This window comes from Piliocolobus tephrosceles, chromosome 3 (genome assembly GCF_002776525.5).
Source record: "Piliocolobus tephrosceles isolate RC106 chromosome 3, ASM277652v3, whole genome shotgun sequence".
In the NCBI taxonomy this organism is placed as follows: Eukaryota; Metazoa; Chordata; class Mammalia; order Primates; family Cercopithecidae; genus Piliocolobus; species Piliocolobus tephrosceles.
Window position 1 is genome coordinate 181,820,279 of NC_045436.1, and position 16,057 is coordinate 181,836,335.

The 16,057-nt window shown below is 45.8% G+C and overlaps 1 protein-coding gene across 9 annotated transcripts in view; it reads right to left on the reverse strand.

Moving 5' to 3' along the window:
• Positions 1 to 14,470, reverse strand: part of ADD1 (adducin 1) — an 86,790-nt gene extending 72,320 nt beyond the window's left edge. For 5 of the 9 annotated variants that reach the window (XM_023206810.2, XM_023206809.2, XM_023206811.3 and 2 more), the window contains exon 1: positions 14,251 to 14,431. The gene's annotated coding sequence lies outside the window, so the exon portion shown is untranslated. Of the gene's footprint in view, positions 1 to 13,415; positions 14,083 to 14,250 lie in introns of those variants that run through there. The other 4 variants (XM_023206808.1, XM_023206812.1, XM_023206805.2 and 1 more) reach the window with 3 other exon arrangements.
• Positions 14,471 to 16,057: the final 1,587 nt, after the last annotated feature.

Consider the following 16,057-nt stretch of genomic DNA (forward strand, 5'->3'; position numbering starts at 1 on the left):
CACTTTGGAACCAACCTCACACTGAATACACCTTTTGTATGTTTTAAACTAGTTCCCAATCATTATTTCCATTTGGAGACCTCAACTAACACAAATACTTGAAAATCCCTACCACTCAGATTTTCTCTGTGAGACAGGGTCTCGCTGTGTTGCCCAGGTTGGAGTGCAGTGGTACAATCTCAGCTCACTGCAACCTCTGCCTCCTGGGCTCAAGCGATCCTCCCACCTCAGCCTCCTGAGTAGCTGGGACCACAAGTGCGCCTCATCATGCCCAGCTAATTTTTGTATTTTATGTAGAGACGGTGTTTCGATTTGCCCACATTGGTCTCAAACTCTGGGGCTCAAGTGATCCTCTAGCTTCAGCCTCTTGAGTAGCTGAGACTTAGACTACAGGAGCACCACCATGCCTGCTAATTTTTAGAATAAAAAAAAAAACTTTAAATTGAATTTTTAGGACAAAAAATGAATAACAGCTTAGACACAAAGAGGAATCTGTGAACTAAAACATAGCTTTGAAAAAATTACCCTGGCCAGGTGCGGTGGCTCACGCCTGTAATCCCAGCACTTTGGGAGGCGGAGGTAGGCAGATCACGAGGTCAGGAGATCGAGACCATCCTGATTAACACTGTGAAACCCCGTCTCCACTAAAAATACAAAAAAATTAGCCAGGCGTGGTGGCGGGCGCCTGTAGGCCCAGATGCTCAGGAGGCTGAGACAGGAAAATGGCATGAACCCGGGAGGCAGAGCTTGCAGTGAGCCAAGATCAAATCATTGCACTCCAGCCTGGGCGACAGAGCAAGACTCCATCTCAAAAAAAAAAAAGAAAGAAAAAAAGAAAAAATTACCCAGAAACCAGTACAAGGAGAAAAAGAGATGCAAAATATGAAAGAAGAGATATAAATAACAGAATAAAGGCCGGGCACGGTGGCTCATGCCTGTAATCCCAGCACTTTGGGAGGGCGAGACAGGTGGATCACGAGGTCAGGAGCTCGAGACCATCCTGGCTAACACGGTGAAACCCTGTCTCTACTAAAAATACAAAAAACTAGCCGGGCGTGGTAGCACACACCTATAGTCCCAGCTACTCAGGAGGCTGAGGCAGGAGAATTGCTTGAACCTGGAAGGTGAAGGTTGCAGTGGCCTGAGATCCCACCACTGCACTCCAGGCTGGGCAACAAAGCGAGACTCCATCTCAAAAAAAATAAAATATAAAAAACAATAGAATAAGAAAGTTGGCTGGGTGTGATGGCTCAAACCTGTAATTCCAGCACTTTGGGAGGCTGAGGTGGGCGGATCACCTGAGGTCAGGAGTTTGAGACCAGACTGGCTGACATAGTGAAACCCCATCTCTATTAAAAATACAAAAATTAGCCAGATGTGGTGGTGCACACTTGTAGTCCCAGCGACTTGGGAGTCTGAGATGGGAAAATCACTTGAACCCAGGAGGTGGAGGTTGCAGTGAGCAGAGTCCACACCAGAGCACTCCAGCCTGGGCAACAGAGCAAGACTCTATCTTAGGGGAAAAAAAACAAAAAACAAAACAGTCTAGGAACCATTTACTTGAGTTACATGCAGAAATAATAAATAGGGAAGGGTAAATATTCCAAGAGAAAATGGCTGACAACTTCCCAGAGCTGAAAGACATGAATCTACAAAAACCAAGCAAAATAAATAAAGATAAATTCATACCTTACACACATTGTAATGAATATGCAGAATAGCCAAGGCCAAAATAAAGAAAAGAAACTTCTAACAGAAGCCAGAAAGAAAAAAGACAGATCACCTACAAAGGAATAACAAACTGACTACTGCCAAACTAGCCAACAGAAACAACAAAAGTAGAGAACAGTAGGATAACTCCAAAATGCTGGAAAGAAATAACTGTCAATCTGGATTTCTATATCAAGTAAAATTATCTTTCAAGAACTTAGGTGAAGGTTGGGAGTGGTGGTGGCTCATGCCTGTAATCCTAGCACTTTGGAAGGCTAAGGTGGGAGGATACTTGAGCCCAGGAATTCAAGACCAGCCTGGGCAACATAATAGTGAGATCGGTCTCTTTTTTTTTTTTTTTTTTTAAAGAACTTGTGTGAAATAATTTCCAAGTAGCTAGGATCACAGGCATGCACCACCATGCCCAATCGTGGCTCACGCTTGTAATCCTAACACTCTGGGAGACTGAGGCAGGCAGATCACTTGAGTCCCGGAGTTTGAGACTAGCCTAAGCAACACAGCAAAACCCGGTTTCAAAAAAAAAATACAAAAATTAGCTGGGCATGGTGGCATGTGCCTGTAGTCCTAGCTACTTGAGGGCTGAGATGGGAGGATGACTAGAGTCCAGGAGGTCAAGGCTGCAGTGAGCTGTGATTGCATCACTGCACTGAGGCCTGGGTGAAAGAGTGAGAACCCGTCTCAAAAAAAAAGAAAAGAAAAAAACTTGTGCCCTCCAGCCTGAGTGTCAGAGGAAGACTGTGTCTTTAAAAAAAAAAAAATTGGGAGGCCAAGGTGGGTGGATCACGAGGTCAGGAGATTGAGACCATCCTGGCTAACACAGTGAAACCCCATCTCTACTAAAAATACAAAAAATTAGCTGGTGTGGTGGCGGGCGCCTGTAGTCCCAGCTACTTGGGAGGCTGAGGCAGGAGAATGGCGTGAACCTGGGAGGCGGAGCTTGCAGTGAGCTGAGATCTCGCCACTGCACTCTAGCCTGGGCAACAAAGCTAGACTCCCTCTCAAAAAAAAAAAAAAAAAAGTCTGGACTAAAACACTGAACAGCAGCAGCATGCAGCATGTAACTTAAGAGTTGAGTAATTGAGGCCAGGCGCGGTGGCTCACGCCTGTAATCCCAGCACTCTGGGAGGCCACCGAGGTGGGCGGATCATGAGGTCAAGAGATCGAGACCATCCTGGCTAACACGGTGAAACCCCGTCTCTACTAACAATACAAAAAATTAGCCGGGCGTGATGGTGCGCACCTGTAGTCCCAGCTACTTGGAGGCTGAGGCAGGAGAATGGCATGAACCCGGGAGGCAGAGCTTGCAGTGAGCCGAGATCTCGCCACTGCACTCCAGCCTGGGTAACAAAGCGAGACTCCGTCTCAAAAAAAAAAAAGAGTTTAGTAATTGGAATTAAAGAACTTTCATGCCTTTGCTGTATCTAAGAAAGCGACAGAATATTAGTTTTAGACTTCATTAAATATGCATAGCAAAAATTTCAAGGGCAATCACTAAAAGAATATTAAGAGTATGTCACTTCCAAACCAAAAGATGGAAGAATACAAAAAAAAAAAAACAACTCCCAGTTGTTTAAAAAGGCAAGCATGGGGAGAAAAAAAAGAAATAGAACACAAAACCTAAGATGATAAAGAAAGTACAAATTTATCAGAATCATGATAATATAAATGTACTAAATTATGCCAGTTAAGACAGAAATTATAGGTAACTTATAAGAGACACTATTCTAGTAAGCTGAGTAACAGTCCCCAAGTTAACAGGTTCAAATAATGCCTAGAACCTGTAAATGTTAATTATATCTGTAGTCTTTGCCATATAAAGTAAGTATTTTGGGATTGTGAGACTATCCTGGATTACCTGGGTGGGCCCTGAATGTAATCACCAGTAGCCTTATAAAATTGAGGTGGAGGACATTTAACCACACAGAAGGCAAGAAAGCAATCTGACTCGGGTCACAAAGATTGGAGTGATGCAGCCACAGCCAAGGAACGTGGCAGCCATGAGAAGTTGGAACAGGCGAGGAACAGATTCTCCCATACCACCTCCAAAGGAAGAACGCACAGCCCTAGCGACACCTTGATTTTGGTCCAGTGATATTGTTTTCAAACTTCTGGCCTCCAGAACTATGAGAGAATAATTTCTGTTGTTTTAAAGCACCACGTATGTGGTAACTTGTTACAGGAGCCATAAAAAAACTAATATACCGGCCGGGCGCGGTGGCTCAAGCCTGTAATCCCAGCACTTTGGGAGGCCGAGACGGGCGGATCACGAGGTCAGGAGATCGAGACCATCCTGGCTAACCCGGTGAAACCCCGTCTCTACTAAAAATTACAAAAAAACTAGCCGGGCGAGGTGGCAAGCGCCTGTAGTCCCAGCTACTCAGGAGGCTGAGGCAGGAGAATGGCGTGAACCCGAAAGGCGGAGCTTGTAGTGAGCTGAGATCCGGCCACTGCACTCCAGTTTGGGCGACAGAGCGAGACTCCGTCTCAAAAAAAAAAAACTAATATACCCATGAAACAGAACACAGTCTGAAAATAAATGGACAAAAATACAAACACCAGGCAAACACCAACCAAAACAAAGCTGGAGTAACTATATTAATATCAGACAATGAAGACCAAGAAAATAAAAGCATTTATTCAGAATGGAAAAGGCCTCAAACCTAAGTACGATTCAACAGGAAGATGAAAAGTATAAGGTTATACACCCCTAATAAAATACTGTCAACATATATGAACCAAAAATCGCTAGAACTCACAGAGAAACTGACAAATCTACCATAATGAGATTACCATAATAATCTACCACATTGCGCAAATCAGTAACAGTAAATAGGAAATATGAGCAATGCAAGGAACAAGTTAGATCATTAGAGATATATAGAACTTTGCACCTCCCTGCTTTCTCACACAAATTAAATACATGTTCTTTCTTGCTTGCTTGCTTGTTTTTTTAAGATGGAGTCTTCTGTCGCCCAGGCTGGAATGCAGTGGCATGATCTTGGCTCACTGCAGCCTCCGCCTCCTGGGTTCAAGCAATGCTCCTGCCTCAGCCTCCCTAGTAGCTGGTATTATATGTGTGTGCCATCACGCCAGGCTAATTTTTTTGTATTTTTAGTACAGATGGGGTTTCACCATGTTGGCCAAGCTGGTCTCGAACTCCTGATCTCAGGTGATTCACCCACCTCAGCCTCCCAAAGTGCTGGGATTACAGGCATGAGCCACTGTACCCAGCCCATATTCTTTAGAATACAAGGAATGTTTATAAACATTCATGTCATATCTGGCAATAAAGAAAATCGCAACAAATTCAAGGGAATCAGCAGCACACAAGCCATTTCTCTGGGTGCAATGCAATTAAAACATAGTAACGGCCAGGCGCAGTGGCTCACGCCTGTAATCCCAGCACTCTGGGAGGCCGAGGCAGGTCAATCACCTAAGGCCAGGAGTTCGAGACCGCCCTGGCCAATGTGGTGAAATCCCGTCTCTACAAAAAATACAAAAACTAGCCAGGTGTGGTGGTGGGCACCTGTAATCCCAGCTACTTGGGAGGCTAAGGCAGGAGAATCGCTTGAACCTGGGAGGCGAAGGTTGCGGTGAGCCAAGATTACAACACTGCACTCCAGTCTGGGCAACAAGAGCAAAACTCAGTCTCAAAGAAAAAAACACAATATAATAACAGAAGAGTTTCTTAAAACCATATATTTAGAAATTTAAAGGTACATTTTAAAATAATTTATGGGTCAAACAAGAAATCATAATGAAAATCTAAACATACATTATTTAGTAATAAAAATATTCCAGTTGTAAACTATTGGCTTCACTAAAGAGATGCTTCTAGAGAGCTATATAGCTTTAAACACTTATATTAGAAAAAGATGCCAGTGGCTCACACCCATAATCCCAGCACTTTGGGAGGCTAAGGTGGGCAGATCACCTGAGGTCAGATGTTTGAGTCCAGCCTGGCCAACATGGTGAAACCCTATCTCTATTAAAATTACAAAAATTAGCTGGGGGTGATGGGCTCCTATAATCCCAGGTACTGGGGAGGCTGAGGTGGGAGAATTGCTTGAAACCGGGAGACAGAGGTTGCCGGGAGTCAAGATCGTGCCACTACACTCTAGCCTGGGCAACACAGTGAGAACATGGCGAAAAAAAATCAAAAAAAAAAAAAAGTGACCAACTTCTAAAAATTTACAAGAAGAATAGAGTAAACCCCAATCTAGCAACCTGTACATTCATTATGCTTTAAACACTGTATGTAATTTGTATTCTTAAAACAACTCTGATGGTTCGATTACAGCTATTTCCACAGCTACAAATGTCCTGGTTATCTGAATTTAAAAGCACCTTCAGGCCTGCCTGGGCAACACAGCAAGGCCTCGTCTCTACATAAAAATTTTTTTTAGTTAGCTGGGTGTGGTGGAATGGGTCTGTAGGCCCAGCTGCTCAGGAAGCTGGGTGGGAGGACTGCTTGGGCCCACGAGATCAAGGCTGCAGTGAGAGCCAAGATCGCACCACTGTACTTCAGCCTGGGTGACAGAGCAAGACTCTGTCTCCAAAAAAAATAAAATAAAACTTTCCTGCTTTACAAAACAATCAAACACCTAGTACAGAAAATAGAAGACACTGAATGCTGCAGACACCCTAGGTCAGCGACATTGCTGATGATTCTGTTGTCAAAGCATGTGTGCTTCAGTCCCTGGAGATGATACTCAGAAAAAAACTGAAATGGAGTATCTGCGAAACCCCATCTCTACAAAAATCAGCCAGGTGTGGTGTGTGCACCTGCAGTTCCAGGTACCCAGGAGGCTGGGGCACAAGAATCACTTGAACCCGGGAGGCAGAGATGCAGTGAGTCAAGATCGCACCACTGTACTCCAGCCTGGGCGAAAAAGTGAGAATCTCTCTCAAAAAAATAAAATAAAATAAGAAGAAGAAAGAAAAGAACAAAAAATGAGTATCTGGATGGTGGGGGTCATCTATTTCCCCTGAAGACTGGTCAACCAACATCACATCCCTTCCTACTGAAGTAGACAGACACTCAAACGAAAAGGGAGTTCATTCTATGAGACTAAAGACCATTCCTAACCTTGCTTCCTGCCTGAAGCCCTATGCGACAATAACTTGATTTATGGTATCATCTGGCAACAAGGTTGGCCTCTTAAGAAAATCTTAGAAAGCATGGTTTAACCACAAAGTTCCTACTAAACTGCAAACATACTCAGCTGTATCAGACAAAAAAATACCTCTACATAGGCTTTATTTTGAGAGAGGGAAAGAGAGAGAGACAAAAAAAAAAAAAAAAAAAAAAAAAAAAGAGCTACAGGGCTCTCTATTGCATCTTCTGTGTCTTTTCCTCTTAAAGCCTGATCCTCCATCCTGTATGTTCTGGAAAAGAAGGAAAAAAAGCACACTGACAGAATCCTCACATATTGTAAGCACTGTAAGTTTGCTTACCACAGCCTCACACCTCCAGTTAGATATGACTGTTACTATTATTACTCTTATTTCTACAGATGAGAAAAATTAGTTCAGAGAATTTCACCATTTTGATCCAGGGCCACACATTTTGAGTGGCAACATTTTTAAAAATCACCCAGCTGTGGTAGTATGCACCAGTAGTCCTAGCTATTCCGGAGGCTGAGGTGGGAAAGATTACTCAAGCCCAGGAGTTCCAGGTTACAGTCAGCTATGATTATACCACTGTTCCCCAACTTGAACAACAGAGCAAGGCTCTGCCTCTAAATGAAGTATACAGAGTTCAGCAGTTTTTAGTGTATTCAGAGTTGTGTAATCATCACAATCTAACTTTATAACATTTTCAACACCCAAAAAGAAACCCCATACACATTAGCAGTCATTCCTCATTCCCACTCCACTCTCCCTGGTTGGAGCCCCAATCAACCCCCAATCTACTTTCTGCCTGCCTACTGGGGGTCAGGTACAGTGGTTCACACCTGTAATCCCAGCACTTTGGGAGGCCCAGGCAGGTGGGTCACTTGAGGTCAAGAGTTCAAGACCAGCCTGGGCAATGTGGTAAAACCCCATCTCTACTAAAAATATAAAAATTAGTCGGGCGTGGTGGCACACACCTGTTCCCAGCTACTCGAGAGGCTGAGGCAGGAGAATTGCTCGAATTTGGGAGGTGGAGGTTGCTGTGAGCCAAGACTGCACCACTGCACTCCAGCCTGGGCAACAGAATGAGATTCAGTCTCACAAAAAACAAAACAAAACAAAACAAAAAGATTTGCCTATTAGAGACATTTCACATAAGTAAAATCATAAAGCATGTGGTCTCTTGTGTCTGGCTTATTTCAGTTAGCATGTTTTTAGAGTTCATCCATGTTGTACCGAGTATGAGTGCTTCAATCCTTTTTATTGCCAAATACTATTCCATCATATGAACAGACCACATTTTGTTGATCCACTCATCAGCTGATGGACATCTGGGGTGTTTCACTTTTTGTCTATTAAACATAATGCTGCTCTGAACATTCACACACAAGCTTTTGTATGGACATATGTTTTCATTGGGCCTTTGCATTCTCAAAGTGTTTTCACAACATTCTCTCCTTCATGTATTACATAGCTACTTAATTTTCCGATGGAGAAAACTGAGGCTTGGGACAGCTAAGTGACTTTCTCACCCACTCGACTACCCTCAGCAAACCATAGTAAACCCATAGTGAAGAGCCAGTGCTCCTTTCATAACACCACACTGCCTAATGTGTTAATGGCTCTGTCTCCTTGAAACAAATTTCAAGCAACAGTGTGCAGATAAGGGAAAACATCTGTTAGGTAACGAACTCCCTAAATCATTCTCAATAAGTTAATTCACAAAGCAAATTTAAATTAAGCCCTTCAGAGTAAGAGAAGGAGCGAAGTGTTTGGGATGGGGTATTCTAAAGGTCCCTCCCAAATGATGACTTTCTCCTCCCCATGCAAACAGCCAAAGCTGCTATTCCAGGCTGCAGAGGCACACATGCAGTTACATCTACTGTGCCCCATTCCTGAGGGATGCCCTTTCAAGCAAAATCTGAGATGTATCTGTGGGCTCTGTCCCCTAACATCAGCCCCAGATGCCAGACTCCCCGGCCCCAAGGCCTAGACGCAGAGCTCATTTGTTCTAACACAGATAACAGTATTTTGGAGGCATATATTGCTCAGATCAACTGTATGAACCCTCTTTCCCAACCTCATGAAGCACTGTCTAGGGTTATAATATTTCTGGTAATAAAGTTCAGAAAAAAATAGTAATTATATTAATAAGTCATTTGCTGATAGCTTAGTAGGCACCTTTTGGCATTTACTTCATTTAATCCTCACAATAACCATGATAGGTACTATTGTCACTTTAGTGTCCATACTTCATTATGTGGAGAACATACGCAGTTGGTAGGAGTATAAACTGATATAACTTCTTAGGAGGATAATCTGGAAACATCTACGGAAAGTAAAAGTGCAATTACTCTTTGACACGGCAATCTCACTTCTGAGAATGTATCTATAGATATACTTCATAGGTGCCCAAAGATGGAAATGTAAGAATATTAATTGGGGCCAGGAGGGTAATTTGGAAATGTCTATGCAAATGAAAAGTGCAATTATCCTTCAACATAGCAATTTCACTTCAGAGAATGTATTTATAGATGTCCCTCATAAATGCTCAATACGGAGATGTAATATTAATTGGAGCACTGCTTATAACAGTAAAAACCTGAAAGCCGGGCGCGGTGGCTCAAGCCTGTAATCCCAGCACTTTGGGAGGCCAAGACGGGCAGATCACGGGGTCAGGAGATCAAGACCATCCTGGCTAACACGTTGAAACCCCGTCTCTACTAAAAAATACAAAAAAACTAGCCAGGCAAGGTGGTGGGTGTCTGTAGTCCCAGCTACTGCAGTCCCAGCTACTCGGGAGGCTGAGGCAGGAGAATGGCATAAACCCGGGAGGCGGAGCTTGCAGTGAGCTAAGATCCGGACACTGCACTCCAGCCTGGGCGACAGAGCGAGACTCGTCTCAAAAAAAAAAACCCTGGAGAAAGGTCAAGTGCAGTGGCTCATGCCTGTTATCCTAGCATATTCAGAGGCTGAGGCAGGAGGATCACTTGAGGCCAGGAATTCAAGATCAGCCTGAGCAACACAGCAAGACCCTATCTCAAAAAAAAAAAAAAAAAAACAGCCAAGCCTGTTGGCATGAACCTGTACAGTCCTAGCTACTTCTGAGTCAGAGGTGGGAGAACGATTTAAGCCCAGGAGTTCAAGGCTGCAGCAAACTATGATCACATCACTATATTCCAGTCTGGGTGACAGAACCAAGAGTCTGTCTCAAACAACAAAAAAAAATTAATTACTTAAATGTATACTCAACACACTTAAGCTAACAGTTACCAAAAACAGTGTTACACGCTAGTTATAACAACTGTTTAAAAAGGTACTTCTAGAAAAATTAAGCTCAAAAGGCAAACTGTATTAAATGTGCTTCCCCTCATTCCTTTAAACTCAAGGTTCCTCAATGTACAAAGGCCAGAATAAGCATTAACAATTAAACAGCTCTGTTAAAGTTTAATATTATGCTATGTTAAGATTCCTTTTTTGGGGGGTCGGAGTCTCACTCTGTCCCAGGCTGGAGTGCAACGGCATGATCTCAACTCACTGCAACCTCCACCTCCTGGGTTCGAGCGATTCTCCCGCCTCAGCCTCTTGAGTAGCTGGGATTACAGGCACCCACTACCAGGCCTAATTTTCGTATTTTTAGTAGAGACAGGGTTTCACCATGCTGGCTAGGCTGGTCTCGAACTCCTGATCTCAAGTGATCCACCTGCCGTGGCCTCCCTAAGTGCTGGGATTACAGGAATGAGCCATGGCGCCCAGTCTTGCCTCCCACTCTGTTCAAAGTCATCCCTCTGCTCACTGAGATAGATGCATATCTGGTTGCCTCCTTTGGAAAGGCTTATCAGAAACTCAAAAGAATGCAACCATTTGTCTCTCACCTACTCCTGACCTGGAAGCTCCCTCCCTGCTTCAAGTTGTCCCTGCCTTTCTGGACTGAACCAATCTTGCATATATTGCCTGATGTCTCATGTCTCCTTAAAATGTATAAAACCAAGCTGTGCCTGACCACCTTGGGCACATGTCATCAGGACTTCTGCAGGCTGTGTCACAGGCACACATTCTCAACCTTGGCAAAATAAACTTTCTAAATTAACTGAGACCTGTCTCAAATTTTCGGGGTTCACATGTTCATCTTGTTCTGAGACTGAAATGTGTGGGTTCAAACAGTGAGAAAGTAGAACCAAAATGTTTGGCTTAGAAGAAAAGTAGATATGGGCATATAAAATTGAGAAGGCTGAGTAGAATCCTAGTCTTACTTTTTTATTTTTTTTTGAGATGGAGTTTCACTCTTGTTGCCCAGGCTGGAGTGCAATGGCACTGCAACCTCCGCCTCCTGGGTTCAAGCGATTCTCCTGCCTCAGCCTCCCCAGTAGTTGGGATTACAGGCAAGCACCACCATGCCCAGCTAATTTTTTGTATTTTTAGTAGAGATGGGGTTTCACCATGTTAGCCAGGATGGTCTTGATCTCCTGACCTCGTGATCTGCCCGCCTCGGCCTCCCAAAGTGCTGGGATTACAGACCTGACGCTTCGAGCTCAGCACCCCCCCCCCTTTTTTTTTTTAAAGAGACAGAGTAGTGCAGTGAAGTGATCATGGCTCACTGCAGCCTCGACCTCCCAGGCTCACAGGTTCGTACCATCTTAGCCTCAGGAGCAGCTAAGATTACAGGCCCACCCTAGCATGCCCAGCTTCATTGGCTACTTTTGAAGGATGTTAGCGAACCAATTCATTATGTGAAACCTAGCAAATAATGCAGAAGAATTAAGAATTTGTCCTTCCTTTTCTATAAGAGGTATACAATACTTCAAGATAACCAAATAGTGGAAGCATGAAAAATTCTCTTTATAAAAATATTCTATTTAATAAAAGAAGTTAGAGAATTCAAATATCAACAATTTCAGTGCTTAGTGAAATGACTGTAGGCACTGACAATCAAGGGCTGCGAACAAAGACTACTAATCATTTCTGCCTACTTACCTATGAAGTTTTCTTGACAAAAATAAAGCTGAATTTGATCACACCTTTAGACCTAACGACCAGTTTTCAGTAAATTCTGTATTGTTAAACTACGCCACAGAGTAAAATCAAGATTGTGCATAACTCCACATGACAAACTACCAGGTTTCATCAACAAATAAATTATAGGAGAAAACTAAATATGGAGGGGGAAACTACCACAAAACTAGTCACACTGTATGGATAGCATGTGGATCCGGATGGAAATTGTTTAAAAAAAAAAAAAAAGAGAGAGACAATTCTGAAAATTTTAACACTGGCTGGATATTTGAAAGTATTAAGGAATTACTCATTTTCTGTGATAATGGTACTCATGTTTACCTTTTTTTTAAGTCTTTAAGATATACATATTGAACTATTTAACGGTTAAATGATATCTAGGACTGCGGGGATACGATGAAGCAAGATTGTTGAAACTGGATGAGAAAAGGGGTTTATACTATTTTCTCTCTACATACGTGTGTATGTGAAGATGTAAACATGGAAGGAAAGAAAGGAAGGGCAGTCAACTTAACTCTAAGTTTCGAGTAATAAATAACTACTTTATCTTTAAAAGCATTTCAGTATTTACTTTTCTTATTCAAGTCAAAGACTATAAGAAAGAACTAAAAACTAATAATCATGTAAAGAAACAGTTTCTATGGCAAAATCAGTAACACAAAACTGAACACCAAACAAAACCTTCTCAGTACGTCAGATAACATCAAAAGAATTAAGGGGAAAAAATGATCAGCTTGCACGAAGTATAATTTAGAAGGAAAACTATCTCACAATTCGGGGACTGGCTAGAGTTTAGACTCACATCACTCAGTGAGTCTCCGAAACTTTAAAAAAACCTAAAGACACCACAAGTAGTAAACTAACAAATCATACCAGCTTGTCCATACCATTGTAAACCACATCGAAACTCTGAAGAGCAGTTTTGATGCCAAAATCATCCACTTCCTTAAAAGACAACTTTACTATTCTAGTTTTCCCCACTGTCAAAATCAAAGGGGTGTCATTAAAATTTTAACGTAGGCCAGGCGCGGTGGCTCAAGCCTGGAAGCCCAGCACTTTGGGAGGCTGAGGCGGAGGGATCACGAGGTCAAGAGATTGAGACTATCCTGACCAACACGGTGAAACCCCGTCTCTACTAAAAATACAAAAACTAGCTGGGAGTGGTGGCGCGCGCCTGTAGTCCCAGATACTCAGGAGGCTGAGACAGAAGAATCTCTCAAACCCGGGAGGCGGAGGTTGCAGTGAGCCGAGATCGCACCTCTGCACTCCAGCCTGGCGACAGAGCGAGACTCTGCCTCAAAAAAAAAAAAAAAATAAAGTTATCATCACTGGCCCTTGTCCATTCAAGACTTCAAAGTTTACAAACCAACTTTCATACAATTCATACCCTCTGCCTGAAATGCCCTCCTCTCTCTGGTGCCTGCTGAACTCCTATCCATCCACTCCAAGCTTGTTTTCAGTAGGTGCCTCTACTCATAGACACAGTCTACCTATCAGCATTCTATTTCCTATCCCCATTAATATCTCAATTTTTCACACAAAAAATCATAACTTACCAGTAAGGCATACAGCTATCAGCTATGTTTTTGGTCTTTGGAGATATGATCATTGCTTTCTGCCATTCTAGGCATAAATTATGCTCAAACCCACAACAGTTTCAGGAGAACCAAAATATGTTTTTCAAGGTGGGCATGCATAAAGTGAATGCAAATTACCTCCCAACTGTCTTGAGCCATTACAAGAACAAAGATAAAAGTCATTATAATAGGGAAAGGCCCTCTGACATCTCCCAAAAACGAAAATAAAATATTAAAAAAAAGAAAAGAGAAGGAGGGCAAAGGTGACCCACAGCCCCATCGCTGATAAAGCTCCAGGATTATCTCCTGAGCTTCCGTCGGCAGATACGGCTTTTCTCTTCTGGCAGAAGCCGTCGTTTTTAAATACGAGAGCAGTTTTTAAATACAGGCAGTACCCAAACAGGCGTCCGTACACAAACTTGGAGCCACCAGCGCTGCGGACCGCGGAACCGGTCTCCCAAGCACGATGCTGCCCAGCCTCCGGCCAGGGTCCTCCTCCTCCGCCCCGACCCCTGCAGCCCACCAGCCGGCCAGGAACGACCGGCCAGGGAGAAGGCTCGTCCCCGGGGTCCTATCACGCTGAAAGACTGGCGGCGCCCGCGCTCCCAGGCTCGGCCCAGGCCGACGGCCCCGCAGGGACCCCTCCAAGACGCCCTCGGCGCCGAAGCCGCCTCCCCGCCCCCCGCGCTGCCAGGGCCGCTGCAGGCCTAGCGGTCCCCGCCCGCCGCAACCGCGGCCCAGTTCGCCGCGCCCCAGCCGCCGCCTCAGGCCAAACCGGGCCCCCGCCGCCCCCGCTCCCGCTCGCGAGCCTCACCTCAGAAGCGAATCGTGGGCAGCACGCGGGATTCCGGGGTGCCACTGCGGCCACCGCCCGTCGGCTCCGACTCCGGCTCCGCCCCCGTCCCCTGGCCTGCAGCCGCGGCCCGCCCGGCCTCTCCGCCCCTCAGCCCCTTCGCTCGCCCCCACCTCCCGAGCTGGGTGCGGCCTGCGGCGCTGCAGCCCAACAACGCGCCGCCCCATAGGCCGAGCCGCGCGACGCTGCCGAGCAACGTACGCTGCGATTGGCGGAGCCCATGAGGGGCGGGTCCCCTGCGGGCGGGGCGATTGGACCCGCCAGACCCGCCTCTGGGCGACCCCATGGGGCCTGCGGAGGCCCGGGGCCTCGCACGGAGTACACTAGGCCAGGAGCTTTGGGCGCCACGTCATGGCTTCACGATGGCTCGGTCGGCTGTGGCGAGCCCCAGCCGATTCCGCTGGACACGGTTTCATTGTGATTGACGTCGGCCGGACGGGCTGTCGGAGTCCAGGGACCCTGCCCCCCCGCTGCCCACCCCGCGCACTCCCCCAGCAGACGGGCCCTGCCCCGCGTGGCCCCGCCTTGTGCGGCCCCCAGGCCGAGTTTTGGGGCCCGGGTGGGGTCGAGGCAGTAGGGCCTGTGGGCCCTGATAAGGCTCCACAGAGGACAACTGCCTGGCATCCGGGCCCGGCCTGTGGGTGCTGAGGGGACGAGCCAGCACCAGCACCTCCGCACAACCAGGGAGTGAGCCTGCAGGGCTTTGGCGGGACCAGCCTCAGACAAGCACCTTCCCACACACTGTCCCTCCTGTTGGCGCATCTGACACCCAAAAACACCAGCAAGACAAATGGGCACGGCTGCTTGTCCTCTTGACACCCATAGAAAGCTGAGGTCCAGAACTGGGCAGTGGCAGAAGAGTGTGGAATCCAGACCTCCCTGCCCAGCAGGAGCCTCTGTGACATTGCCCCACAAGGGTCAGGGATACCGCCTGGATGGGAGTCAGCACCCCTTGTTCTAACCATTTCTTTTGGACGTTGGCTTTTCCAAGATGACTTTTCTGACAAGATCACAATTCTGTCTCATTCACTTCAGCTTCCCATTGTTAATCACTCGGGAAACACAAATCAAAACCATTGTGGGATACCACTTAACATTCATTAGGATGGCCGTTGAGGAAGCGGGAGAGCCAAGTTGGGCACAGTGGCTTCAGCCTAAAATCCCAGCACTTAGGGAGGCAGACAGGAGGATAGCCTGAGCCCAGGAGTTGGCAGACTTGACTATGTTACCTGGGGGTCCTTGCTCCCAGAGGTCCCAAGATGGTGGCGGACCACTTCCAAGATGGTGGTGTGTCCGGAATTGGTGGGTTCTTGGTCTCGCTGACTTCAAGAATGAAGCCGGAGACCCTCGCAGTGAGTGTCACGGTTCTTAAAGATGGTGTATCTGGTGTCTGTTCCTTCAGATGTTCAGATGTGTCCGCAGTTTTTTCCTTCTGGTGGGTTCGTGGTCTCACTGACTTCAGGAGTGAAGCTGCAGACCTTTGCGGTGAGTGTCACAGCTCTTAAAGGTGGCACATCTGGAGTTGTCCGTTCCTTCTGGTGGGTTCCTGGTCTCACTGGCTTTAGGAGTGAAGCTGCAGACCTTCGCAGTATTACAGCTCATAAAGGTGTCATGGACACAAAGAGTAAGCAGCAGGAAGATTTATTGCAAAGGGCAAAAGAACAAACCTTCCACAGCATGGAAGGGGACCTGAGGGGGGGTTGCCACTCCTGGCCCGGCATCCTGCTTTTATTCCCATATCTGACCCCACCCACGTCCTGCTGATTGC